At 42.5% G+C, this 27455-nt stretch overlaps 1 protein-coding gene across 1 annotated transcript in view; it reads left to right on the plus strand.

The window, feature by feature from the left end:
• Nucleotides 1-27455, plus strand: part of LOC139376171 (arf-GAP with GTPase, ANK repeat and PH domain-containing protein 3-like) — a 222046-nt gene that overhangs the window by 18380 nt on the left and 176211 nt on the right. The gene's annotated exons all lie outside the window — the stretch shown is intronic.

The raw sequence follows: 27455 nt of genomic DNA on the forward strand, positions 1-27455 counted from the left end.
GGGTATAGTTTCTAGGTAAGGTAAAGTCCAATATTTGAAATAGAATTAGATAATAATATATTACACAACACAAGGACACTTATTCGTCTGATGGAATTAGATATAAGTGTAGGTTGTGGTTTTTCTGAGGCGAGGACTTTAATAATGTAAGACAACACAACAAGCATATCCGTTTTCTTGTCAGTTTCAATGTATTGTATAACAGAACACAAAAGTGTAGGTGTTCGGGGTTGTTTTATTGAGGCAAGTCGGTTGTCAGTAGAGCTTGTTTAACATTTGTCAGAGCTGTATTATCGCTGTATTATCGCCTCAGTCCTACATTCCTGGTGTAGATGTCATCATGTTAAAGGCCTAGCAGCCAGCCCCGTGGCCTTGTGCGCACTGCCTTCAAAGGACTTCCGCTGGAAATGTGCCAAATAGAGCAACTAACTACAAACACAAACTGTTTCTTTTCAAGTTTCCTTTTTAGAGCTATCCTGACAAACTTTAGGCACATTTCAGTGACCGTAGTAACATTGCAGGCCGAAACATAAAAGGTGTGGCTTCTGTAAACATAATGTAAACAGTTTTAAAAAAAATGCTGTATGAGTCTTGAACCCAACATGCTTTTCACACGGTCCTTCTCTCCAACATGTCGATTTTTGGATTCCGTCCATGGATTGTTTTTCACTACTGTGATCTCGCTGAACCCAGAACTATAGTCTTGCGTAATTGGTCAGCTGCTTGATTAAGTTCTGGGTCTATACGTATTAAGAGAAGACATGAAGAGATGCTAGAACAAGGAGCGGAACTGGAACTAAGACCTCCATCCTCTTCCTTTGCAAGTTACGGGCCAAATGCCCCATCCCCTTCCGAAATGCAAAATCGTCATTTGTCCAAATAACAAGTGTCGAAAAACCCAAACACTGGAACCCCGCTGCTAGTTATCCCATGCGTGCCATTCCTTCCCGACAGTTTCTACAGTACCTGTTATGTTTACATCTGTCCATGAGATTATCACTACTGTAGAGGCCTTTGTAATACAGATACCAGTCTAAAGGAGCAAAGAGAATCACACCAGAGAGGAAGTGTAATGGGACCCCATTACTGTTTATTCCCCCATTTCCTGCATTCCCTGACAGGAATAACCCAAAGCCGTTCCACTGCACTCCCTTTGGCCCTGACCCGGGACCCGTGTCATGTGGTGTAGAATGTGAACGTTGTTTGTAACTATGACCTAGGAAGGAACACGTACACGGTTGGCAGCCATTTTGGACCCCAGCTCTGAGGTAGTTTCCAGGATGGTCATTCATCCGTTAGCACTGGTTGGGTAACTGGTAGGGGCCAGGGCACTGACAAGCTCCAAGCTGTGAGGAGGTTTTTGTTTGTTTCCTGTCTCTGTCAGTCTTGGCTGGATGTGGTTCATGCTATACAATATTTTCACAGAGGTATAGCACATCATAAGAATGCTATACATATCATACCCCTTTAGAATATCCTATTGTATGCCTTAATGCACCCACAATGCATTACACACAGGTGGTTTTGTATTCTAAGCCATTATATTCTAACAGTTCTAAAGATCCATTAGTTAAGGTGGGAAAGGCATAGTAATGAATGCAACACCACAGCTTTGCAGATATGTATACACTACTGGTCAAAAGTTTTAGAACACCTACTCATTCAAGGGTTTTTCTTTATTTGACTATTTTCTACATTGTAGAATAACAGTGAAGACATCAACACACATGAAATCATGTAGTAATCAAGTGTTAAACAAATCAAAATATATTTGGTTCTTCAAATAACCACCCTTTGCCTTGATGACAGCTTTGCCTACTCTTGGCATTCTCTCAACTAGCTTCACCTGGAATGCTTTTCCAACCGTCTTGAAGGAGTTCCCACATATGCTGAACACTTGTTGGCTGCTTTTCCTTCACTCTGCGGTCCAACTCATCCCAAACCATCTCAACTGGGTTGAGGTCAGGTGATTGTGGAGGCCAGGTCATCTGATGCAGCACTCCATCACTCCTTCATGGTAAAATAGCCCTTACACAGCCCGGATGTGTGTTGGGTCATTGTCTTGTTGAAAAACAAATGATAGTCCCACTAAGCGCAAACCAGATGGGATGGTGTATCGCTGCAGAATGCTGTGGTAGCCATGCTGGTTAAGTGTGCCTTGAATTCTAAATAAATCACAGACAGTGTCACCAGCAAATCACCCCCACACCATAACACCACCTCATCCATGCTTTACAGTGGGAAAAACACATGCAGAGATAATCCGTTCACCCACACCGTGTCTCACAAAGAACCAAAAATCTCCAATTTGGACTCCAGACCAAATGACAGATTTCCACCGGTCTAATGTCCATTGCTCATTTTTAAGTCTCTTCTTATTGGTGTCTTTAAGTAGTGGTTTCTTTGCAGCAATTCGACAATGGAGGACTGATTCATACACTCACCTGAACAGTTAATGTTGAGATGTCTGTTACTTGTGAACTGAACTCTGTGAAGCCTATATTTGGGCTGCAATTTATGAGGCTGGTAACTCTAATGATCTTTTCCTCTGCAGCAGAGTTAACTCTGGGTCTTCCATTCCTGTGGCGGTCCTCATGAGAGCCAGTTTCATCAAAGAGCTTAATGGTTTTTGCGACTGCACTTGAAGAAACATTCAAAGTTCTTGAAATGTTCCATATTGACTGACCTTCATGTCTTAACGTAAGGATGGACTGTCATTTATCTTTACTTATTTCAGCTGTTCTTGCCATAATATGGACTTTGTATTTTACCAAATAGGGCTATCTGCTGTATACCCCCCTACCTTGTCACAACACAACTGATTGGCTCAAACGCATTAAGAAGGAAAGAAATTTCACAAAGTAACTTTTAAGAAGGCACACCTGTTAATTGAAATGCATTCCAGGTGACTACCTCATGAAGCTGGTTGAGAGAATGCCAAGAGTATGCTAAGCTGTTTTCAAGGCAAAGGGTGGCTATTTGAAGAATCTCAAATATATTTGGATTTGTTTAACACTTTTTTTGGTTACCAGATTCCATATGTGTTTATTCATAGCTTTGATGTCTTCGCTATTATTCTTCAATGTAGAAAATTGTAAAAATAAATAAAACCCTTGAATGAGTAGGTGTTCTAAAACTTTTGACCGGTAGTGTGTGTGTATACAGCAAACAGAGCACTAAGAGACCCTGTGCTGTGTTAAATAAGTAGACCCTACTGGCAAAACAACAATACATTATTCAAGGGGATCAACCACATGTACTCGGTATAGAAAAAAAAAGAAGCACCGACAAGAAACAAAAAGTGAGGTTATAAGAAGGACCAGAAGGCAAATATGATTAAAGATTGGAGCCAAAGCTTGGGTTGCGTCCTAAGGTATTAATATCAATGACCTGCTCCTCAATAGCTTTGCGGGGCGATTAGGAAAGCTGTTACTATGGAGATTTGGGCACAACAAGGTCCTCCGAACTCTGCATTGAACGAGCAGCCATGTCACACAGACAGACTCTTTTTCCGATCACACTTTCTCTAAACACTGATTTTTGCCTTCCTTTCGTCTCCAGTGGGATACTATGCTCCGAGGCGGAACTTTCAATGCAAAAAATGCACATGACAAAACTTGAGATTAAATGTAGGCCTATTGTCTCTGTGCAAATGGATCTTTTACACTGCATATTCCGCAAAATAATATGCCAACTCTTCTCTCCATTTGAAAAAAAAAGGCTTAGCGACTACAGCTCAAATGCTCAACTTGTTTTATTTATGCAAGAGGACAAGTTTGGATGATGAGGTGCTCCTCAGTGGCTGGTATAAGAGAGGGAAAGAGCTGGCAGAAAAAGTGCAGTGTTCAGCAGGCTTTGCAGAAAACAGCTCTCAGAAGATGAGCTCTCCTCTATTTTCTGCCATCTCTCTCACACCTAGGCCAAACTGCAGGCCTCACAGAAAATACTGTAAGGTTAAATGAAAGAGAGAATTATGATTCTTGCATTAACACACAGTATAGATCAGTCTGCTCTGGTACAGCTCAGGAACAAGTGGTGCCATAACCCTTGGACTGAGTATAGTCAAAATATTTGTTTTGTTTTTCTTTCTGCATGAGGACATTGATCTTTTTTATCTCAATTTGTAAGATATTCTGTCAGGAATTGACCCTATTAGCCACCACTGTTTTATCATTCCATATCACGGTATTTTTCTAATTGATGACGGTATTTTATGTTCTGAATAATAACAATTCTAAATTTGAGTAGTGTTACTCTACGATGGCAACATGTGATTTTAATGGGTCTTTCGCCATTCCAATTGTTTTATACTGTTTAATTCAACTTCAACCTCAAAGAATATCCTGCATTTCCATACATTTCTGCATTTCCTGCACTAATTTGAGATGATTTCCACACTGCCATGTAGGGCTGCACGATATGGGCCAAAAAACTAGGCCTTATTTTTAACCAAATGTTGCAATTTGACTTGCGATGAAGATGAAAAACACTTGGGTGAACTGTTGGAATCATGGAAATAGAATGTTTATTCTGATTCTATAGTTAGAATATACTCTAAATAATAGTGGGCACTTTGAATGCAGTGTTTGACATGACAACGGATGAAAATGCCAGGGAGGAGTTGTTGTGATAGGGTAGGAACAAAGTGATGGTCAGTGTTTCCTAGGGGACCCTATAATATTTGGCTCCATTAAATGTTTCTTCATGTAGCCAACATATTCATGCTTTGCCTATTTTTCTTTGATTTAGAAGATACTATTGCACAAGCAACATGCTGATGTAGGCCTACACCAGCACTGGTATCAGGCTGTATTAGCTAGCTACGTTTGTTTTGATTCAGTACTGTACATTTATTAGCTAGCGATTAGCGGCTAACTCTATTTAGCTAATACTTGCTAAGAAAAGACAAACTAGCTATTTGTAGATGTAAGAAACAAACTAATAGGGTAATTATATAACGCTTGTGGATTTAAATTAAGAATCAAAGTGAAAATAACATCATTGTCATCAACATTGTTGCATTTGCTGCATAGAGTACCACAGTATGAGTCATAATACCCATAAAACCTAGTGGTCAAAAAGGGGAATGGTTCTAATGGTTCCAATCGTTTTTCCACTATTTAATTTTCCCATAGGGGATTTTAGAAACACGTCAAATTAGGGCTGTGTTTCATGTAGGCTTACACTGGTGTGACATTTTGATAACCGTGTAAATCTCTCTACGGCGACTTATCAATGTATTTACCCCCCCCCCCCCCCAAAAAAAAAACGTAATGCTAATGTGGCTGTCATAAAGAACGACAAATGCCATGATCTGGACGAGACTGCTGAATCAAGGCAAAGGTAAGAATCTCTGGATTAGCTATCTAATGTTAGCTAAATGTAGTAATTAATCAAATGGCTACATTTCTTTCAATGGACAATTCTGTGAACTGTCTTGTGCAAGACTTAAGTTGACTCAATACCTGTTAGCAAAGGTGTCAGCTAGAGGTCACGTGCAGGGATTTGTAGTTTTGCATGATGTCTACTTTGATGCCAATTAGCATTTTAGAATCTGAGAGTCAATAGATCCGAATATGTTGATAAAAGTCACATTGTCTGAGAGAGATTTACATGGTCACGCCAGGGTAAGCCTACATGAAACACAGCCCTTATTTTAAGTGTTTCTAAAATTTCCTATGGGGAAAAATGAATGGTGGAAAAAACGCTAGGTTTTATGGGTATTATGATACTGCCACTAAGGCTCTATGGACCATGCAGACTGAATGCAAGTGTCTCGTGGTCAAGCAACAACAAATGTGCTCCTTGTGTGGCAGTGGGCGGGGCTAGATATGTGTGGAAAGTAGCATGGTAAGAGAGAGCGGAGAGGGATGACTCCAGTAGAGTATAAACTATAAAAATGGATGTTACACGTAGCACATCACATTCAACAAACCACATTCAAATACCGTTATAGAAGGTAAAGTAATAACCCAAACCCATCTGTGCATCAAAACAGTTATATAGTCAAATACAGTATAACGCCCAGCCCTAGTGGCTAGTTGGGGTGGAGAGAACACCATTAATGCTTGTAGTATTTGTACAGAGCCCTGGAGCTCTGGCGTACCGTAGGTGAGTGAGAGTTGGTTTGGGGATGATCTGTTCCTCAGCTTTGAAAACAAAGGGGTGAGGGTCAAATCAAATAGACCCTGAAGCAGGGCCAGATGTCTGGTTGAGGGAAGCCATCTGACAGACGGGCAGCTCAGTTTACAGACAGTATCTGGACATGCAGACGGAGGTCGAACAACATTAGCCTCCTGTGTCAATGCAAATCCTGGGAGTGTCATAGTTTGACAGTTTGTCCTGACGTGAACCAGAATCATAGTGCACTCAGTCAGTAGTACATGTAGGGATGTGCGTAGTAGGAAATGTTGAATAGTAAAGCAAAAGAAACCCCACCCAAAGCACAAACTTGCCTATTTAATAAAGGCCTAACATTTATTTTGTACCAACGTTTTGACCTCCACAGCCTTCTCCATTCATAGCTTTTCTTGCAGGAGGTAGGATCTGCCTAGCTGTCAGTTTGAGTAGGAATGTGCATCTTCCATGTGCTCACTATCCATAAATAGAGATTCACAAACATCGAGATATCTGCATCTATATGTGCATCTCTTTCTTTATAACTGTGTTTGAGGACAGTGCGAAGCCGCTGGTGAGGGGTAGCAAGGTGCGGCTGCCTGTTATGTAACCGGCAAGAAAGGATTTAGCCATCTCTTGACATCCCCCTCCCTTCCTCGCCTGCCTGCCTGGGTGGAAGGAAGGCTGTTTAGTGCGAAGCCCTGAGGGGTTTGATGAATGGGATGTAATGGGGGTTTGGGTTGGTTGGGGGGAGGTTGAGTGTGTGGGCAATAGAGTAGTCTGCCGCCTCAGCAGCCCTCCCCTCCCCTCACCCCCTCACCCTAGTTGCCTGACAGGGCCAATTCACACACCACTTCCACGGCTAACAACCCCCTCCTTACACACTCTCTCTCTTGCTATCTCTCTCTGGTTTTTATCTCTAGCTCCCTCTCTCTCCTCAATCTCCTCTGTAATCGCTCCACTATCACACTGACTAGTGTTGGTATGACTCCCCTTTTGTTTGCAGCCCTCCCAGATACCCCATTCCTGACAAAGAAATGTGATCTTGTCAGACAGGCTACTGCCACCCATCTGAGGACAGATCATCCAAATCAAATGTATTGGTCACACACACATATTTAGCACATGTTATTGCGAGTGTAGTGAAATGCTTGTGTTTCTACAGTGCAGTAATATCTAATAATTCACACAAATCTAAAGTAAAATAATGGATATTATATATATAGATATTAGTACGAGCAATGTCGGCATGGCATTGACTAAAATACAGTAGAATAGAATACAGTGTATACACATATGAAATGAGTAATGCAGTATGTAAACATTATTAAAGTGACTAGTGTTCCATTATTAAAGTGACCAATGATTCCATGTATATGGGGAAGCAGCCTCTAAGGTGCCAGGTTGAGTAACCGGGTGGTAGCCGGCTAGTGATGGCTATTTAACAGTCTGATGGCCTTGAGATAGAAGCTGTTTTTCAGTCTCTCTGTCCCAGCTTTGATGCACCTGCCCTGACCTCGCCTTCTGGATGGTAGTGGGGTGAACAGGCCATGGCTCGGGTGGTTGATGTCCTTGATGATCTTTTTTGGCCTTCCTGTGACATCGGGTGCTGTAGGTGTCCTGGAGGGCAGGCAGTGTGCCCCTGAGGTTGAAGAGACCCTGTTGCAGTACTATTTGGTAAAAGACCAGGTCCATATTATGGCAAGAACAGCTCAAATAAGCAAAGAGAAACGAGAGTCCATCATTACTTTAAGACATGAAGATCAGTCAATATGGAAAATGTCAAGAACTTTGAGGATAAGTTAATTAGAGTTACCAGCCTCAGGAATTGCAGCCCAAATAAATGCTTCACATAGTTCAAATAACAGACATCTCAACAACTGTTCAGAGGAGACTGTGTGAATCAGGCCTTCATGGTCGAATTGCTGCAAAGAAACCACTACTAAAGGACACCAATAAAAAGAGGAGACTGCTTGGGCCAAGAAACACGAGCAATGGACATTAGACCAGTGGAAGTCTGTCCTTTTGGTCTGGAGTCCAAATTGGAGATGTTTGGTTTCAACCGCAGTGTCTTTGTGAGACGCGGTGTGGGTGAATGGATTATCTCTGCATGTGTATTTCCCACCGTAAAGTATGGAGGTGTTATGGTGTGCTGTGCTGGGGACACTGTCAGTGATTTATTTAGAATTCAAGGCACACTTAACCAGCATGGCTACCACAGCATCGATACACCAGGTGTTCTAAAACTTTTGACCTGTAGTGTATATAGTATGTATAAGCTGAAAGTAGAAGCCTAAGTGTAATTTTTATAATTAGTGGAGTGGTGGTAGGGTTTGCAGGGAATAATAAAGGAAATATATATATTTATATATATACACACACATTACCGTTCAAAAGTTTGGGGTCACTTAGAAATGTCCTTGTTTTTGAAAGAATCACATTTTTGCACATGTTTGTGCATCAAATTGATCAGAAATACAGTGTAGACATTGTTAATGTTGTAAATGACTATTGTAGCTGGAAACGGCAGATTTTCTTTTTAAATGGAATATCTACATAGGCACACAGAGGCGACTCTGGGATGCTGGCCTTCTGGGCAGAGTTGCAAAGAAAAGCTTTATCTCTGTCCAGCGTCTGTGTTCTTTTGCCCATCTTAATCTTTTCGTTTTAATGGCCAGTCTGAGATATGGATTTTTCTTTGCAACTTTGCCTAGAAGGCCAGTACCCCTGAGTCGCCTCTTCCCTGTTGACGTTGAGACTGGTGTTTTGTGGGTACTATTTAATGAAGCTGCCAGTTAAGGACTTGTGAGGTGTCTGTTTCTCTAACTAGACACTCTAATGTACTTGTCCTCTTGCTCAGTTGTGCACCGGGGCCTCCCACTCTTTCTATTCTGGTTAGGGCCAGTTTGCGCTGTTCTGTGAAGGGAGTAGTACACAGCGTTGTACGAGATCTTCATTTTCTTGGCAGTTTCTCGCATGGAATAGCCTTCATATTACTCAGAACAAGAATAGACTGACGAGATTCGGCAGAACGTTTTTTGTTTCTGGCCATTTTGAGCTTGTAATCAAACCCACAAATGCTGATGCTCCAGATACTCAACTAGTCTAAAGAAGGCCAGTTATATAGCTTATTTAATCAGAACAACAGTTTTCAGCTGTGCTAACATAATTTCAAAAGTGTTTTATAATGATCAATTAGCCTTTTAAAATGATAAACTTGGATTAGCTAACACAACGTGCCATTGGAACACAGGATTGTTGGTTGCTGATAATGGGCCTGTTTACGCCTATGTAGATATTCCATAGAAATCTGCTGTTTCCACCTACAATAGTCATTTACAACATTAACAATGTCTACACTGTATTTCTGATCAATTTGACAAGGACATTTCTAAGTGACCCCAAACTTTTGAACTGTAGTGTATATATTTACCAAAATAATACATTTATATGGGGGATTGGAAATGATACAGACAATTACATTGATGGAATCTACAATCTAGCTGCAATATTGAAATACTGATTTTGGATAGGTTTTAATAGTCAAAGTGGGAACAACATCCGCTACACTCACACGTACACTTCATTGTGTCGGTGTATACGTCAATGTTATTTTCTCAGAGGCCACCCGGAACATGATCAAAACAATCTTGATGCATGGATTCCATTTGGTCAGACCAGCGTTGAATAGACCTTAGGCAGAATCTCAAACAGAAAGTACCTGTGCTATCTGAAGGGATGAGCTAAATGGAGTCATTATCTGATTTGCCGAAGGGAGGGCGGGGGAGGGCTTTGTAGGCATCCCGGAAGTTAGAGTAGCAGTTGAGTGTTTTAGCAGCACAAGTACTAGTCTGTGTGAATAGAACTTTGTTAGTGTTTTCCTCAAATTTGCTTTGTTAAAATCCCCAGGTACAACAAAAGCGGCCTCAGGATATGTGGTTTCCAGTTTGCACAAAGTCCAGTGTAGTTCCTTGAGGTCTGTCATTGTTTCTGCTTGAGGGGGAACTTACACGGATGTGACTATAACCGAAGATAATTATCTTGGGAGGTAATACGATCGGCATTTGATTGTGAGGTATTCTAGGTCAGATTAATAAATATACTTGAGTTTCTGTACGTTATCACAATCACACCATGAGTAGTTACTCATGAAAACTACACCCCGACCTTTCTTCTTCACAGAGAGTTCTTTATTCCTGTCTTGTGAGAACCCAGCTGGCCCGTGTGGACGGGGACAGTATAGCCGGAGAGAGCCATGATTCCGTGAAACAGTATGTTACAGTCCCTGATGTCTCTCTGGAAGGAGATCCTCGACCTGAGATCGTCTACTTTATTGTCCGGAGATCGAACATTAGCAAGTAATATACTCGGAAGATGGGGATGGTGTGCACGCCTCCTGAGTCTGACTAGAAGTCCACTCCGAATACCTCTTCAAGACGCCGACGGCAGCCTCTGGGAAAAGTTCAATTGCACTGGGGGGTACGAACAAAGGTTCTAATTCGGTAAAGTCGTATTCCTGGTCATAATACTGGTGAGTTACCGCCGCTCTGATATCCAAAAGTTCTTTCCAGCTGTATGTAATAACAAACTTTCTGGGCTAATAATATAACAATTAACACCCCCAAAAAATGAAATACTGCAAAGTTACTTAGGAGCTAAGATCAGAGCTGCCATGTCAGTCGGTGCCATCAATACAGAGGGCTGTCTGACTCTTGTCCTCATGGCACTGCCTCAATGAACAAATCACTGGCCTTAGAAATGAAGTAGCAACTGTAGATAGGAATGTTATTAAAAGGCATCACACGTCATGCAGCGAGCAGTTGGTTGCAGCGCATAGCTGCTCAGCAGGGCCGATCAATGGATTCTATTGTCTCTACTGCATTCATAACAAGGCCTCTGACTGCAATTGCAACACACTTCTCTGCAAAACTCCTGTTGAAGTACTCCCTGTATATGACAGCTTGGATGTTTTTGTTTTGACCGGGGCTATTATTTGTCTGATTTGTGTAGGGCTTGGGCTTTGTTGACTTCTCCTTGGACTGTCTAGAGATGCCAATGTCACGGCTGCTTGAAGGCTGCACCACTTTGTTGGAGTCACTCGCTCTGCATATGTACAGCATGAAATGAGGTGATCTGCTGCAGACCCAACCAAACGACTCAAAGGTGCAGGAGGACATGTACATGAAAGTGTGAAAAAGGAGTGTCTGTAAATGTATATACAGTGTGCTCATGATAAGGTGAAAATGATGTATTGTAGCAGTTAAAATGTTAGCTGAGCTATGCTACTCTTTTAGCCTGCACATTCTCAAGGACTTTGTGTGTGTGTGTGTGTGTGTGTGTGTGTGTGTGTCTGTAAGACAACGGCAAAGCCAAACATGGGAGGTTTTTGGATGGTTGAAAATGCTATGAGAAGAACCATTCCACCCCTTCAACTTTCATTCCATTTGTTGAAGAAGAAGCTTGCCGTGTTGGGAGCCTTGTTTTGAACCTTACCTGAACCTCTTCCAGTGCGAGTTCTCTTTAAAGGCCCAGTGCAGTCCAAATTCAGTTTTTCCTGTGTTTTTATATCATATTGTACAACAGCTGATGGAACTAACACTGTAAAAGTGTGAAAACACGATCAGTGTATTTTCCCGATAGATGCTGGTTGAAAATACAATCTACACAAGACCTTCTAATCAGCAGGTTTGCATGGGCGGGAGTTTCAGCTTTCCATGGTGACATCACCATGTGGTATATTGGTGAAACATCCAATGGGTAACAATTTAAGCATGAATTGTTTTCAATTAAAATGGTAAAAATTAACAAATAGCTTCTTTTTCTCAAGCAAGAATTGTGTTGGGACTGTCTGGGAGTGGTTTGAATGGGGAGGGGGGAAACTGAAAATGGTCTGTTATTGGCAGAGCAGTATGGAACTACCTTTCTTATAGTCTATTCATTAATTCAACACATGGTCATGTCACCATGGAATGCCAAAACTCCCTCCCACCAAAACGGTCAGAAATTTCAGGCGGTCTTTTCAAACAGCTCTTACACTAAAATGACATTCTCACAATTTCCACAATTTCACAGTATTATTCCAACCTCAACATGTGGAAATATATATAACACAGGAACATCACATTTTTGACTGCACTAGGCCTTTTTAATATACCAATGACAAAATGTTCCCTAACCACTCTGCCGAAAACTGCTAGTTTTCAGTTTCCCCCTCCCCCACTCAGACTGCTCCCAGACAGTCCTAGCAAAATTCTTGATTTAGAAAGTTCTTTGCTAAAAATCTATTTTTGCCCATTTTAATAAATCTATTACAGTATGGTACTTAATTGTTACCAAGAAATTATTTGATAATGATATAGAAATGACTGCATTGGCTTGCCAGGTGGAACTAAACATTGTGAATTTTTTTGGGGGAATTCCCGGCCTTTAAAGAAATAGATTTTTATAGAGGTAAATTAGAAATGCTCCTCACTTCGAACCTATAAAAAACGTAAAAGTATCAGCTGAACGACAGCAAATAGCTCAGAAAACTGAGCTGCTTGTCCAATATCCATTATTCAGATCATTTTAATTTCTGAAGAGAACACGATTTCAGGTTTGTATTCAGCCACAGTCATTTACCATCACAAAGACGTGTGTGTGTGTGTGTGTGTGTGTGTGTATATAGGTGGGTGGTTGGGTGGGTGGATGGACAGTGAATTACAGATTGCAGAACATCACGAAAAGATGGAAACCCTGAATAAAATCAGATATATTCTGTTTCCATTGGCATTCCTCTTTTTCCTCCAATGCCCCAGTACCACAAAAAGAGGTACATTCCCAACGCGCAGCAGTACGTCTTGTTCAAGCTGCCGATTCTGGCAGGAACAATTGAGTATCCAAAACCACACACTTGGAAAGAGAACTACGGACAGACCTTGATTCAATTATCTTTTTTTCCCCATTGTGCAGAATAATGCAGTAGGCTTTGGTTCTACAATTGGCTAGAATAAACTCTTATGTCTGAGCTCAGATCTGGGTCCAGAATCAGAGCTGTGGCAGACAGAGGAAGGTAGATGGAGGACCAGACTACAGTAACTTAATTGAGCCTCCAGTAGTCAGCAGATTCAGAGGACTGAAGACAGCACCTCTTAACCAGGCTTACTTAAACTCGATTGAAACTGTCCACTCTAACTAATGTCATGCTGGCTGGCAGTAAGCTGACGTCACATTTTTACTTTACACATTCTGGGATTTCTTTGTTGTTGCTGACTCGTTGCCTGAGGTCGTGTCTACACTTACATGCGACTTCTGCTATCAAAATACGACGATTGCATCGAAAAGACAGGTCTAGACGCACACACACAAGTCACTTTGTGGTCTGATTGTGTTCAGACCTGTCTGACCACTTCAGGAGGTGGTCAGAGATGCATTGTGTTCGGATTTATCCTTAGGCTGGACGCATTCAGGCTACCGAACGCGCATACAGTGGATGACGTCATCAGAACTCCTCCCACAAGTCTCCGGAAACCGTGTGTTTTGTACCTGAGAGGCACCTTTTCATTGTAACGTTGGAACGTGTTTGCTGGCCTCAAATTCTAGCCAGCTAGCTAACGTAAAACAAATATTTTTTGTTTGGCTAAAGTTAGAGTAACTTGTTTGCAATCCCTTTAGCGTTGCTTGCTATGCTAGCTTGCTGGCTAGCTACAGAGGTTAGCTGGCTACTTAGCCAGTGGTGTAAAGTATTTTATTAAAAATACTTGAAAGTACTACCTAAGGAGTTAAATATATCTGTACTTTACTATTTATATTTTTGACAACTTTTACTTCACTACATTCATTAAGAAAATTATGTACTTTTTACTTACATTTTCTCTGACACCCAAAAGTACTCATTACATTTTGAATGCTTAGCAGGACAGGAAAATGGTCTAGTTCACACACTTATCAAGAGAACATCCCTGGTCATCTCTACTGCCTCTGATCTGGCGGACTCATTAAACACGTGCTTGGTTTGTAAATAATATCTAGCTGTTGGAGCGTGCCCCTGGCTATCCATAAAACATATATTTTTTAAATGGTGCCGTCTGATTGCTTAATGTAAGGAATTTGAAAAGATGTTTTACTTTTTATACTTAAGTATATTTTAGCAATTACATTTACTTTTGATACTTAAGTATATTTAAAACCAAATACTTTTAGACTTTTACTCAAGTAGGATTTTACTGGGTGACTTTTACTTGTCATTTTCTATGAAGGTATCTTTACTTTTACTCAAGTATGAGCATTTGGTACTTTTTCCACCACTGTACATAGCTACGGTAGTTAGGTACTGCCATCAGCTGTTGTTGTTTTATTAACATATTTAGCCTATTCCTTCATTTTGTAGAATGCATACAGGTATTGGAATATAGTGCGGGAACGGAGACAATGTAGACATGGTGGACACATTTAAATGTAGATGCATGACGTGTTCTGAATTCCATGATCAGAATTCCTTGATCAGAATACAAAAGCTGCATAAACTGTCAAGTATAGACAGAGCCTGAGATTGATCATACACCATGATCCATATATTCCCAAAAATATTTTGCACACTGGAGAAAGACCTGAAATTGCTTGGTCTAGTTTGGGTCTCCATAAACATAAAGGATATCCATGGCAAGCTATCATTCAAATACTGCCCAACCACGCATTTGTTATGAGGTGGCTACATGAAAACCCTCTCAAACTATTGCCATGCGTTCTTACATCTGACAAAATGGCAAAATATCGACATGTTAACCATATGGGAACATGGACAATGATCAATCATATTTTGACAGCTTTCAACACTTTGTGACTGATTCATGAATCATTCAAATCATGTTCTCTGAGATGCAAATAGAGGCTTGTTTTAAGAGGCTTGTTTCGTTACAAAGTACTTTGGCAGTGTGAAATCAGTTTTAAAAGCAGTGCTCTCACCCAGATAGAATAATTACCGGTGCTTGTCTCCAGGAATTGGATATACACTGAGTGTACAGAACATTAGGAACTCCTGCTCTTTCCATGACCGACTGACCACGTGAATCCAGGTGGAAGCTGTGATCCCTTATTGATGTCACTTGTTAAATCCACTTCAGTCTGTGTAGATGAAGGGGAGGAGACAGGTTAAAGAATAATTTTTAGGCCTTGAGACAATTGAGACATGGATTGTGTATGTGTGCCATTCAGAGGGTGAATGGGCAAAACACAAGATTTAAGTGCCTTTGAACGGTGTATGGTAGCAGGTGCCAGGCGCACTGATTTGATGGTGTCAAGAACTGCAACGCTGCTGAGTTTTTAATGCTCAACAGTTTCCAGTGGGTATCAACCCAAAGGACATCCAGCCAACTTGACACAACTGTGGGAAGCATTGAGGTCAACACGGGCAAAAGGGGTTGCAACTCAATATTAGGAAGGTGTTCCTAATGTTTTCTGTACTCAGTGTGTATGGATATTGTTATTCGTACTACAATATGAAGAGTTGAACCCGAACCAACTGTCAAATGTTGTCAACCCTTAACAACCCATGTCTGGAAGGATGAATTCCCTTTCATGTTTTTTGTGATGACACAGATTTGTCAGACCTATTGATTGATTTTCTTTCCTTTTCCCCCATGCCCTGTCCCTGGTCTATATGATGGATTCTCACCATAATTCAACCCTGAAGGTAAGTCATATTTTGTGTGAATACAGTATATTCCAGGCCCATGTCCAACGTACTTAGGAGATATTTAGGTCTTACTCTGAATCATCACAGATTATTTCTAGCCTTGTGCGCCAAGCTTAGTTGGTGTCATAGCAAGGCACATGGCCGGTAAGTAGGACCTAGTTTATTCCTAAATGAAGCTACACAGAACAAATTGACACAACCGTTTGGGACATATGGCAATTTTTTTCCTATGATGTGCCACATATAAGCATTCACCTTAGTGTGCCCTGCTGTAACCCTACCAGACTGTGCCCTGCCCTGTTCTGTCAGCAGTTCAGATTGCCAGCTGTTAAAGTAACAGCTCTGTGCTTTTCCACCTGGGCCTAACGCTATGTTCCGTCTCCTCGCTCATGATCCTGGCACTGTGGAACAGGGGCTGTACACAAGGTTACAGCCACGGACATGACCAAGAAACAGTAATGCCTCTGGCCAAACTACTCCCCCCCCCAATGGAGAATAATATTGGAGATGCATATTTACAGTGGGTGAAGCGTGTAATGGTATTTCTTCTTGCACATTCTGTATTTTGGATTGTTAGAACACTGCCACATATCCTCTTGTTGTGGTGTGCAGTCCTACAGCTAGACCACACAGTTGTAGCCCCAGTAGCTAGCAGTAGCAATGTGTCACTACCGGGGTGGCACCGCCAAGGATGGGAGAAGGACAGCAAGACGCCCTCTATGCCACTGGAGCGAGACCCGAGCATACACAGTAATTACATGCCTGGCTTAAAGAGAAAGGAGAGAAGCGCAGGAGGATTGGACAAATTGCTGTGGTGGAGAGGAGGAGAAGTAGGACAGGCAGGAGAGGAGGGGGTAAGAGGGTGGGTGGCAACCAACATCTGGGAGCAGAGCCCCTCTGGAGGCTGAGGGCAAGAGCAATCAGGCTCCCCGGATCAGCCAGGCAGATCCAATCGCCCCCCTGGTCTTAAGACTTGTTTTAATACCGCATCAATACGACCCAATACCCACAGGCAGCAGGCAGTAGGCTCCTCTAGTTTACATTGCAGGCTGTATGGCACAAACATTGTGATGCATACTACATGGGATGATTTAAAGACTGTTTCCTCTCATTAGTTGTGACTAGGCGATGAGGATGGTATGGGATTGGTGCTAGGGCTGTGATTGGTAATAACAACAATATTGTTAGTGTAGTAATTGCAGGTGAAAGAGCAATATAATAATGTCACCGGAGGGGTTGGATGCCATTTTACGGGCTCCTAACCAACTGTGCTATTTTATTATTTTTTTCGCATTGTTTGTAACTTATTTTGTACATAAAGTTGCTGCTACCGCCTCTTATGACCCCAAAATTGTTTTTGAACATCAGAATAGTAATTACTCAGCTCGAACTGGACACAGATTATTTTCTTTAATGAGTCCGACTTGAAGGATGTACTGCTTCCTGGAGACCAGGCCCAAACCCCTATCATTTGTGTGAAGAAAAGACTAAGATTCAGGGTGCCTTGTGAGGATTCGTAGGCAAGTGACTAAATTGCCACTACCATCGGTTCTATTGGCCAACTGGGGGGGGGGTCTATTTGTCAGCTAGTGTGCGATGTCTAATATTAAAGAAGTCTTGAGGTATTGCTCGCCTGAGTACCTAATGATAAGCTGTAGACCATACTATCTACGAAGAGAGTTCTCATCTATATTATTCGTAGCTGTCTATTTACCACCACAAACCGATGCTGGCACTAAGACGGCACTCAACGAGCTCTATAAGGCCATAAGCAAACAAGAAAACAAGAAAAAAAACTCTAGACCACCTTTCCTCCACACACAGAGATGCATACAAAGCTCTCCCTCACCCTCTATTTGGCAAATCTGACCATAATTATATCCTCCTGATTCCTTCTTACAAGCAGCAACCACAGCAGGAAGTACCAGTGACTCACTCAATACGGAAGTGGTCACATAAGAATGCTACGCTACTGTTTTGCTCGCACAGACTGGAATATGTTCCGTGATTCATCCCATGGCATTGAGGAGTATACCACCTCAGTCACTTAATGATCATCATCATTAAGTGCATTGACAACGTCGTCCCCACAGTGATCGTATGTACAAATCCCAACCAGGGAACATCCGAGCTAAAGGCTAGAGCTGCCGCTTTCAAGGAGCAGGACACTAATCCCGCTATGCCCTCAGACGAACCATCAAACAGGCAAAGCGTCAATACGGAACTAAGATTGAAGCCTACTACAACGGCTCTGATACTCGTGGGATGTAGCAGGGCTCGCAAACTATTACGGACCACAAAGGGAAACCCAGCCGTGAGCTGCCCAGTGACGTGAGCCTACCAGAAGAGCTAAATGCCTTTTATGCTTGCTTTGAGGCAAGCAACACTGAAGCATGCATTAGGATGCATGAGCACCAGCTGTTCCGGACAACTCTTTCTGTAGCCGATGTGAGCAAGACCTTTAAACAGGTCAACATTTACAAGGCCGCGGGGCCTGACAGATTACCAGGGCATGTACTCAAAGCATGCACGGACCAGCTGGCAAGTGTCTTCACTGACATTTTCAACCTCTCCCTGACCGACTCTGTAATACCTACATGTTTCAAGCAGACCACCATAGGCCCTGTGCCCAAGAATGCGATAGTAACCTGCCTAAATGACTACCGCCCCGTGGCACTCGCTCACATCAACACCATCATCCCGGAAACCCTAGACTCACTCCAATTTGCATACCGCCCCAACAGATCCACAGATGACACAATCTCAATCACACTCCACACCGCCCTTTCCCACATGGACAAAAGTAACACCTATGTGAGAATGCTGTTCATTGACTACAGCTCAGCGTTCAACACCATAGTGCCCACAAAGCTCATCACGAAGCTAAGGACCCTGGGACTAACCACCTCCCTCTACATCTGGATCCTTGACTTCCAGACGTGCCGCTCCCACATGGTAAGGGTAGGCAACTACACATCTGCCACGCTAATCCTCAACACCAGGTGCCCCCCGGGTGCATGCTTAGTCCCCTCCTGTACTCCCTGTTCACCCATGACTGCGTGGCCAAGCACGACTCCAACACCATCAAGTTTGCTGATGACACAACAGTGGTAGGCCTGATCACCATCAACGATGAGACAGCATTTAGGGAGGAGGTCAGAGACCTGGCAGTGTGTTGCTAGGACAACAACCTCTCCCTCAATGTGAGCAAGACAAGGGAGATGATCGTTAACATCGATGGGGCTGTAGTGGAGTGGGTCGAGAGTTTCAAGTTCCATGGTGTCCACATCACCATAGAACTATCATGGTCCAAACACACCAAGACAGTTGCGAAGAGGGCACGACAAAACCTTTTCCCCTTCAGGAGACTGAAAAGATTTGGCACGGGTCCCCAGATCCTCAAAATGTTCTACAGCTGCACCATCGAGTATGGTATGGCAACTTCTCGGCATCTGACCGTAAGGCGCTACAGAGGGTAGTGTGTACGGCCCAATACATCACTAGGGCCAAGCTTCCTGCCAGCCAGGACCTATATACTAGGCGGTGTCAGAGGAAGTCCCCAAAAATTGTCAGACTCAAGTCACCCAAGTCATAGACTGTTTTCTCTGCTACCGCACAGCAAGTGGTGCCGGAGCGCCAAGTCTAGGTCCAAAAGGCTCCTTAACAGATTCTACCCCCAAGCCATAGACTGCTGAACAATTAATTAAATGGCCACCAGGACTATTTCATTTGTTTTTACACTGGAGTAACTCGCTGTTTATTATCTGTGCATAGTCACTTTTCCCCTACCTACATGTACAAATAACCTCGACTAACCTGTACCTTCGCACATTGACTCGGTACTGGTACCCCCTGTATATAGCCTCGTTATTCTACTTTTTACAAAATATTTTACTTTTAGTTTATTTAGCATTTATTTTCTTAAGTCTTGAACTGCATTGTTGGTGAAGGACTTGTAAGTAAGCATTTCACGGCCAGGTCTACTACACCTGTTGCATTCGGCACATGTGACAAATATGATTTGATTTAAACGTCATGTAAAGTGTTACCCTGGACTGTGTTTTATGGAGGACTATGTACTGTACCTGAAAGAGTAGAGATATGTAGTATTTGTATTCATCACATGCTTCCAGAACAAGCGTGGACTAACAGTGCAATGCTTACTTACGGGCTCTTCCCAACAATGCAGAGAGAAAGAAAATAGAGAAGTAATCTAAAAATAAAATGCGTAATAATGAACCCACTAACTACACATTTGTCTGTCATCATTCTTACCGCAGTGGGATAACATGGCGAGTAGCAATAGAGGTTATCAGCTGTAGACTTATTTTTCTACCTACTGCATAAGAATTGTACTTTTTATAAGTCGTCCTCTGGTGAGACAGAACTTCTTCTGCTCTGCTCCCATAACACTCATACACGAACACACAGAAACACGAACACAGAGTAGCACAGAAACACGAACACAGTGTAGCACAGAAACACGAACACAGTGTAGCACAGAAACACGAACACAGTGTAGCACAGAAACACGAACACAGTGTAGCACAGAAAAACGAACACAGTGTAGCACAGAAACACGAACACAGTGTAGCACAGAAACACGAACACAGAGTAGCACAGAAAGCAGAGCATTACGCCACTTGAGTTTTTAAAATCTATTATTATTGTTGTTTGCCTCTCCAACACTATGCCAAACTAAACCAGACTGTCTCCTCAGCCCAATGTTTCCTGTGTGGGATTGGGAGGGACAGCCACAACAGAGAGCAGTGAGAGTCCAACAGTAGGATTATAGACCAGACCCACCCCACACACTCCCAAATCAGCACTATCTATCCATTTCTGTCCTGTCTGTCTCTGCAGTTATTTGTCTCTCTGAGCTGGGTGGCTGTTGGCCAGTAGAGCACTGCCCATTTCCAGACCAAAGCACTTGCAGTGCAGTAGTAAATAATGTCATGTTGAAGTTGATTTATCCCTTAGATGCAGCTGATGCAGTACGAAATGAGCAATGCATTAGTTGGTTTTGGATAAGCAGTCTATGGCTAGGTGAGGTATGACTGAGGATAGGTACTTTTGCATACGGTTTGCATTTACTCTATAAGTAGTCCGTTGCCAGCAGCATACCACCCTGCATCCCATTGCTGGCTTGCTTCTGAAGCTAAGCAGAGTTGGTCCTGTTCGGTCCTTGGATGGGAGACCAGATGCTGCTGGAAGTGGTGTTGGAGGGCCAGTAGGAGGCACCCTTTCCTCTGGTAAAAAAAATAAACTAAATAGCCCAGGGAAGTTATTTGGGATATTTCCCTGTGTAGGGTGCTGTCTTTCGGATGGGACGTTAAACGGGTGTCCCGACTCTCTGTGGTCACTAAATATCCCATGGCACTTATTGTTAGAGTAGGGGTGTTTAACCCTGGTGTCCTGGCTAAATTCCCAATATGGCCCTCATACAGTCACCTAATCATCCCCAGCTTACAATTGGCTCATTCATCTCCCCTGTAACTAATCCCCAGGTCGTTGCTGTAAATGAGAATGTCTTCTCAGTCAACTTGCCTGGTCAAATAAAAGTATTCTATTGCATTAAGTCGACCGACCTTCGTGTTCACGATCCGCTTGACAAAGATGGATACGACCAGAGGCTTCGATAACACAGTTAATGACGTCCCTTCTCTGTCAATGTAATAATGGTCATATCAAAGAATGTGAGAGGCATGGATGCAGGCGGGCGAAAAGGCAGAGATTAATTCATTATTACCCTTATGGAGAGCAGTGTGTGTGCGCGAGTGGCGTTATGTAAGGCTTGCAGCTCCTACTTAAACACCAGTCATAAATCAACCTGGTGCATGCACAATGACAACACCAACGCCAACCATGCCTGTTCGCCTCCTCCGCCTCTCTCTCTCTCTGTCCACCCTCACAACACATCTAGGATCAGAGCAGCGTTTCTTCTACCCTGCACTTAGTTTTCTTGCCTCCCACCTCAAAAGAGTTTTGGCTTCCATTGGTTTCAGTTGTTCCTATCCTGAATATTCTAGGTGAAAGCCTGGATCAGAGTGCCACACCCTGAATTCTAACCTTAAAGCACGAGAAGGGATGACACAATATCTGACCCCGTATCAGTATTTAGGGGCACCTTTTTATCTCTTCCCTCTAGCTTTATCCTCCGTAACACTAGGCAGGTTTCCATTGACCCTGGTTTATCTGACTAAAGCAATGTCTCACAAAACCCCCTGTGCGACATGTAATTTAAAATGGCAGATATAGGAGAAATGTTCTAATTATCGAGATTTGTATCCGTTTGACAGTGATGGATTTGCCTTTTTGTCTAACTTTCTTTTATTGCTGCAAATGATGATGATGGAAACTGTTTTTTTTTTTTTTTTTTTTTTTTTTAAGTAAATGATGATCTCCAAATACTTTTGAAAGTACTTGGGGCACCTGATCTCATCACATAAGATAAGTTCCACTCTGCATTTAATTTCAAATGCCTACTGCTTGCAAAATCTATTTTCTATGCAAACTTTCTAAATGTCGACAAACAAAAATCACTGGACAAGTTAATGGAAACATAGCTATTGCCAATCAGGAAGAGAGAGAGAGAGAGAGTCAGAAGGTCAAGGAAATGATCCTGAGGTGGATCGTGATGATGATGTTGATGGTACAGCTTATGTAATGTTATGGTGCAGAGGTTTGGTTGCTGATTAGAATCATTCCAAAGGATTTTTCGATGATGCTGAGAAGGATTGTTATGAAGTTGAACAAGTCAATTATTCTGATGAATAATGTAACTAGTCAACCCGGTGACAATATTTATTCACTGTGGCAATCGATGATCCCTCATTTTATACATTTTTATACAGTCTTTTAGGAGCGTTGCTACTTTCCCTGGTGTCATCACAAAAGTAGACGTTTTTCCTATCGTTTCTAAACATTCTTGGAGCGCTGCATAAAATAGTTTTTGGCGGGGAGAATCTCCTGAAAAAGCTCCAGAACTTGGAGAATGGGAGCTGATGCAACTCTTTCCACACTAGTTGCGTTTGACATTTTGGGCCAGATGATTCGCTTTGCCAGCTTGAGAGTGTGAAATGTGTTGTGGCACTTTCTCAGATCTCTTTCTCTCTCTCGCGGTCTCTCGCGGTCTCTGTCTCTTTCTCCCAGTCTCTCTCTCTCTCGCGGTCTCTGTCTCTCTCACGGTCTCTGTCTCTTTCTGTCTCTCTCTCTCTCTCTTTCTCATTGTTTCTGGTTCTCTCTCTCTCGCTCGCTCATGCACACACTGAAAAAAGCACAGGTGTTTGTCTCTTTTTTGCCGATTTTATCATTTTACTGCACTTGTGATTTTCTACTTACTGTTTCGGAGATTACAGTAGAACACAGTAAGTCACGTCAAATTTGCATTGTGCTTTGATTTCACAAAGACGTGATTTATTTTTGCAAAGAAGGGATTTGTTCGTTGTTGGCTAAATCACATAATCTGTTCAAAAGTCTCCCAATTGGTTTTTCACTTGGCAACGTATTAGCATCACCCCTAGTACAGTATGTTTGCAATTATTGTTTAAATGCTGTCAGCGTTTCTGCAGCCATTGTAAGTGAAGAAAATTATGAGGAAAAATCAAGCTTAGATACAGGAACTGTACACATTTCTGCACCTTATGGAACTCGGGAGGGACCCATTTTTCTATCTGTTTTCCTCCATAACAGTTGCAGCTTTGCATTAACATCAAGCTATATTAACATGACATATTTTGTCTAATATTATGGGGCCACCGAAGCATCATAAAGCCATGGGGACAAATAACAAGTTCACAGCACTTTGCCAAAGCTTCTTCTAGGAGCATCCGGTCTCTCTGGCCCTGCCTGACGTATGCAGAAGAAGAAGAAGAGGAGGAGGAGGAGGAGAGGTGGAAGAGAGGAGGAGGAGGAGTGTGGGCCCAGTATGAGGAGGAGTGTATGCCTGGGCACTATGTGTGCAGCCTGCCGGATGTGTAGTCAGGACCCAGAGTCATCACTCACTTCCAATTTCGTTCCATTCACCCCCAGCAGCACCATCTGGAGAGGTTGCCATGGCCTCGCTGGCCTGCATGGCGGCAGAATTAGAATCACGCCACGGCCAGGACTGCTGCCAGGGCACAGCCAAGGCAAGGGGGAAAATCCTGTAGGGAAAAGGCCATTTTGAAGTTCACGCCATGTCTTTTCCTGCTCCGTCTGACTGTTGGCTTGGACAGCAGCCCAAAGTGTTGACGTAGGCCGCTGTTGGCTGGTTTTCTCCACGTCAACATGCACCGCAGCTAGTCTCATCTCATCGACTACATGCTCGGCATGGGAACTTGGACCAACGCACGTGCTCTGTCTGTCGCTAACTTGGTCTGGTCGTTGGCTTATTTGAGCAGCACATTACTAATTCCCAGAAGATGTCTCCTTGTTTTAATTAAGAAGTGCAAACAACCAAATATTCCCTGTGTAATGTTACCGGGCGCTAACTGTTGTTACTTAATCTAAAGCAGCACTCCGGGTCAGGTCTCAGGTAGTGGTAGTCTCCTTCTCTACTCTCTTTATCTGTCTCTCTTTCTCTCTCTCTTTTCCTCTTTCTCGCTCTCTTTTTCTCTCTTGCTCTCTCTCTCTCTCTCTCTCTCTTCCCAGGGGAGTGCTCTGCTGCAGAGTCTACTTAATGAAAACACAGGCTGCCTGCTAATATAAGGAGCCCAAAGCACCAAGAGAAGTGTGTGTCCGTCTATGTCAGCGCTTCTATACCTATTAATAGGGAGTGTGTGCTTAATGCGTGTGGCTTATTTTTTCGTAAATGGATAACACTCTCCAACCTATTCTTTAAAAGGAATAATGGAAAGTGCTCTAGTCTTTTGCTGATGTCTTTTTATCTGCCCATCTAGTCTTTTCATTCATTCCATGTATTTCGTAATAGGGCGGTGGTAGAGTTACTAACGCACCCTCTCCCCATGGTAACCAGTATCCAGCTTTGAGTTGCTGCTTCTCATATTGATGGAGCCATCTAAAGCGGCATATGTTTGTTTCGACTGGACGTCATTGTCTGCCAGCTACAGATCTGCCATCTTAATTTGATCACTCTGTTGTCGCAAGAGAACTTTCCTGACTGGATTTGCCCTAACGACAAAATGCATCGACCCCTTACAAAAAATGTCCATTTAATTTGAATCTACACAATAAGAAGTGAAGTAGGGTCAAATGAAGGTCTGTAGATGACTCTTCAGGCAGTGGCGACTGGTTTTGTCCCAATAAACTGAGGTGAACTGTTTTCCTTCATGATCGATGAAAGGTAAATAGAATGGATAGGTTTCCTCCGTATTGCTTACACTTTCATGTCCTATCAGATCAGTGGTTGGTGAGGTGGAGGGGAGAGGACAAGAAGCTGTTAAAAACTATTGGGACCGAGCCAGTGTTTGTGTGTGTTTACACAAATGATTAGCATTGACAGAGAGCCAGAAGCCTCGTCGTCACAGGAGAGCTCATCTCCGATGATGATGTGTTTCTGACACTCACAGCAGTACCCAGTCATTAGGGTTGTGTTCATTATGGCATGCATTGGGAATTGTTTAAAAAAACAACAACTTTGCAACTGAAAATGAAAATAAGTGTTACTTATCCAGGTAGTCCTTCCCTGTTTCAGTCAGTTTTCTTCCGTTTGGTGCCTAATGAACACAACCTAGCTAACAGACTCACTCCCAGACATGTACAGTTGAAGTCGGAAGTTTACATACGCCATAGCCAAATACATTTAAACTCCGTTTTTCATAATTCCTGACATTTAATCCTAGTAAAAATTCCCTGTCTTAGGTTAGTTAGGATCACCACTTTATTTTAAGAATGTGAAATGTCAGAATAATAGTAGAGAGAATCATTTATTTCAGCTTTAATTTCTTTCATCACATTCCCAGTGGGTCAGAGGTTTACATACACTCAATTAGTATTTGGTAGCATTGCCTTTAAATTGTTTAACTTGGGTCAAATGTTTCGGGTAGCCTTCCACAAGCTTCCCACAATAAGTTAAGTGCATTTTGGCCCATTCCTCCTGAAAGAGCTGGTGTAACTGAGTCAGGTTTGTAGGCCTCCTTGCTCGCACAGTTCTGCCCACAAATTTTCTATAGGATTGTGGTCAGGGCTTTGTGATAGCTACTCCAATACTTTCACTTTGTTGTCCTTAAGCCATTTTGCCACAACTTTGGAAGTATGCTTTGGGTCAATGTCCATTTGGAAGATCCATTTGCGACCAAGCTTTAACTTCCTGACTGATGTCTTAAGATGTTGCTTCAGTATATCCACATAATTTCCCTACCTCATGATGCCATCTATTTTGTGAAGTGTACTAGTCCCTTCTGCAGCAAAGCACCCCCACAACATGATGCTGCCACCCTGTGCTTCACGGTTGGGATGGTGTTCTTTGGCTTGCAAGACTCCCTCTTTTCCTCCAAACATAACGATGGTCATTATGGCCAAACAGTTCTATTTTTGTTTCATCAGACCAGAGGACATTTCTCCAAAAAGTACAATCTTTGTCCCCATGTGCAGTTGCAAACCGTAGTCTGGATTTTTTATGGCGGTTTTGGAGCAGTGGCTTCTTCCTTGTTAAGCGTCCCTTCAGGTTATGTCGATATAGGACTTGTTTTACTGTGGATATAGATACTTTTTTACCTGTTTCCTCCAGTATCTTCACAAGGTCCTTTGCTGTTGTCCTGGGATTTATTTGCACTTTTCGCACCAACGTATGTTCATCTCTAGGAGACGTCTCCTTCCTGAGCGGTATGACGGCCGCGTGGTCCCATGGTGTTTATAGTTGCGTACTGTTGTTTGTACAGATGAACATCGTACCTTCAGGCGTTTGGAAATTGCTCCCAACCATGAACCAGACTTGTGGAGGTCTACACTTTTTTTTGAGGTCTTGGCTGATTTATTTGGATTTTCCCATGATGTCAATCAAAGAGGCACTGAGTTTGAAGGTAGGCCTTGAAATACATCCACAGGTACACCTCCAATTTACTCAACTTATGTCAATTAGCCTATCAGAAGCTTCTAAAGCCATGACATCATTTTCTGGAGTTTTCCTAGCTGTTTAAAGGGACAGTCAACTTAGTGTATGTAAACTTCTGACCCACTGGAATTGTGATACAGTGAAATAGTCTGTCTGTAAACAATTGTTGGAAAAATGGCTTGTTATGCACAAAGTAGATGTCCTAACCGACTTGCCAAAACTATAGTTTGTCAACAAGAAATTTGTGGAGTGGTTGAAAAACGAGTTAATGACTCCAACCTAAGTGTATGTAAACTTCTGACTTCAACTGTATGTATCCCTATCCAGACAAACCTGTTTTTGAGCTACTGTTCCTGCTTCCACACAGTCCCTATAGTGCCCTCCTCTCCTCCTCTGCTCTGGGATCTGAAGTCTTAACAGAAGGATGGTGGGAGGAAACATAATTGTTTTGGTGTTTTTAAACCTTGGCATTTTACTTGACTGTTGTCATAGTTTCTTGATGTTCTTCCTTTCAAGGAATTCCTTTTAAAATGAGAAGATTTGCAGCCAAGTATATTTTTCAGCTGTTTGGTATTTGAGAGTACTTTACATATTCCTCTTGAGGGTTTTTGTTGATTTTTTGTTTGTTTGTTTGTTGTTGTTGTCAAGACCGAGATGTAGAGTAGGAAGAAC

Source organism: Oncorhynchus clarkii, chromosome 20 (genome assembly GCF_045791955.1).
Source record: "Oncorhynchus clarkii lewisi isolate Uvic-CL-2024 chromosome 20, UVic_Ocla_1.0, whole genome shotgun sequence".
Lineage (NCBI taxonomy): Eukaryota > Metazoa > Chordata > Actinopteri > Salmoniformes > Salmonidae > Oncorhynchus > Oncorhynchus clarkii.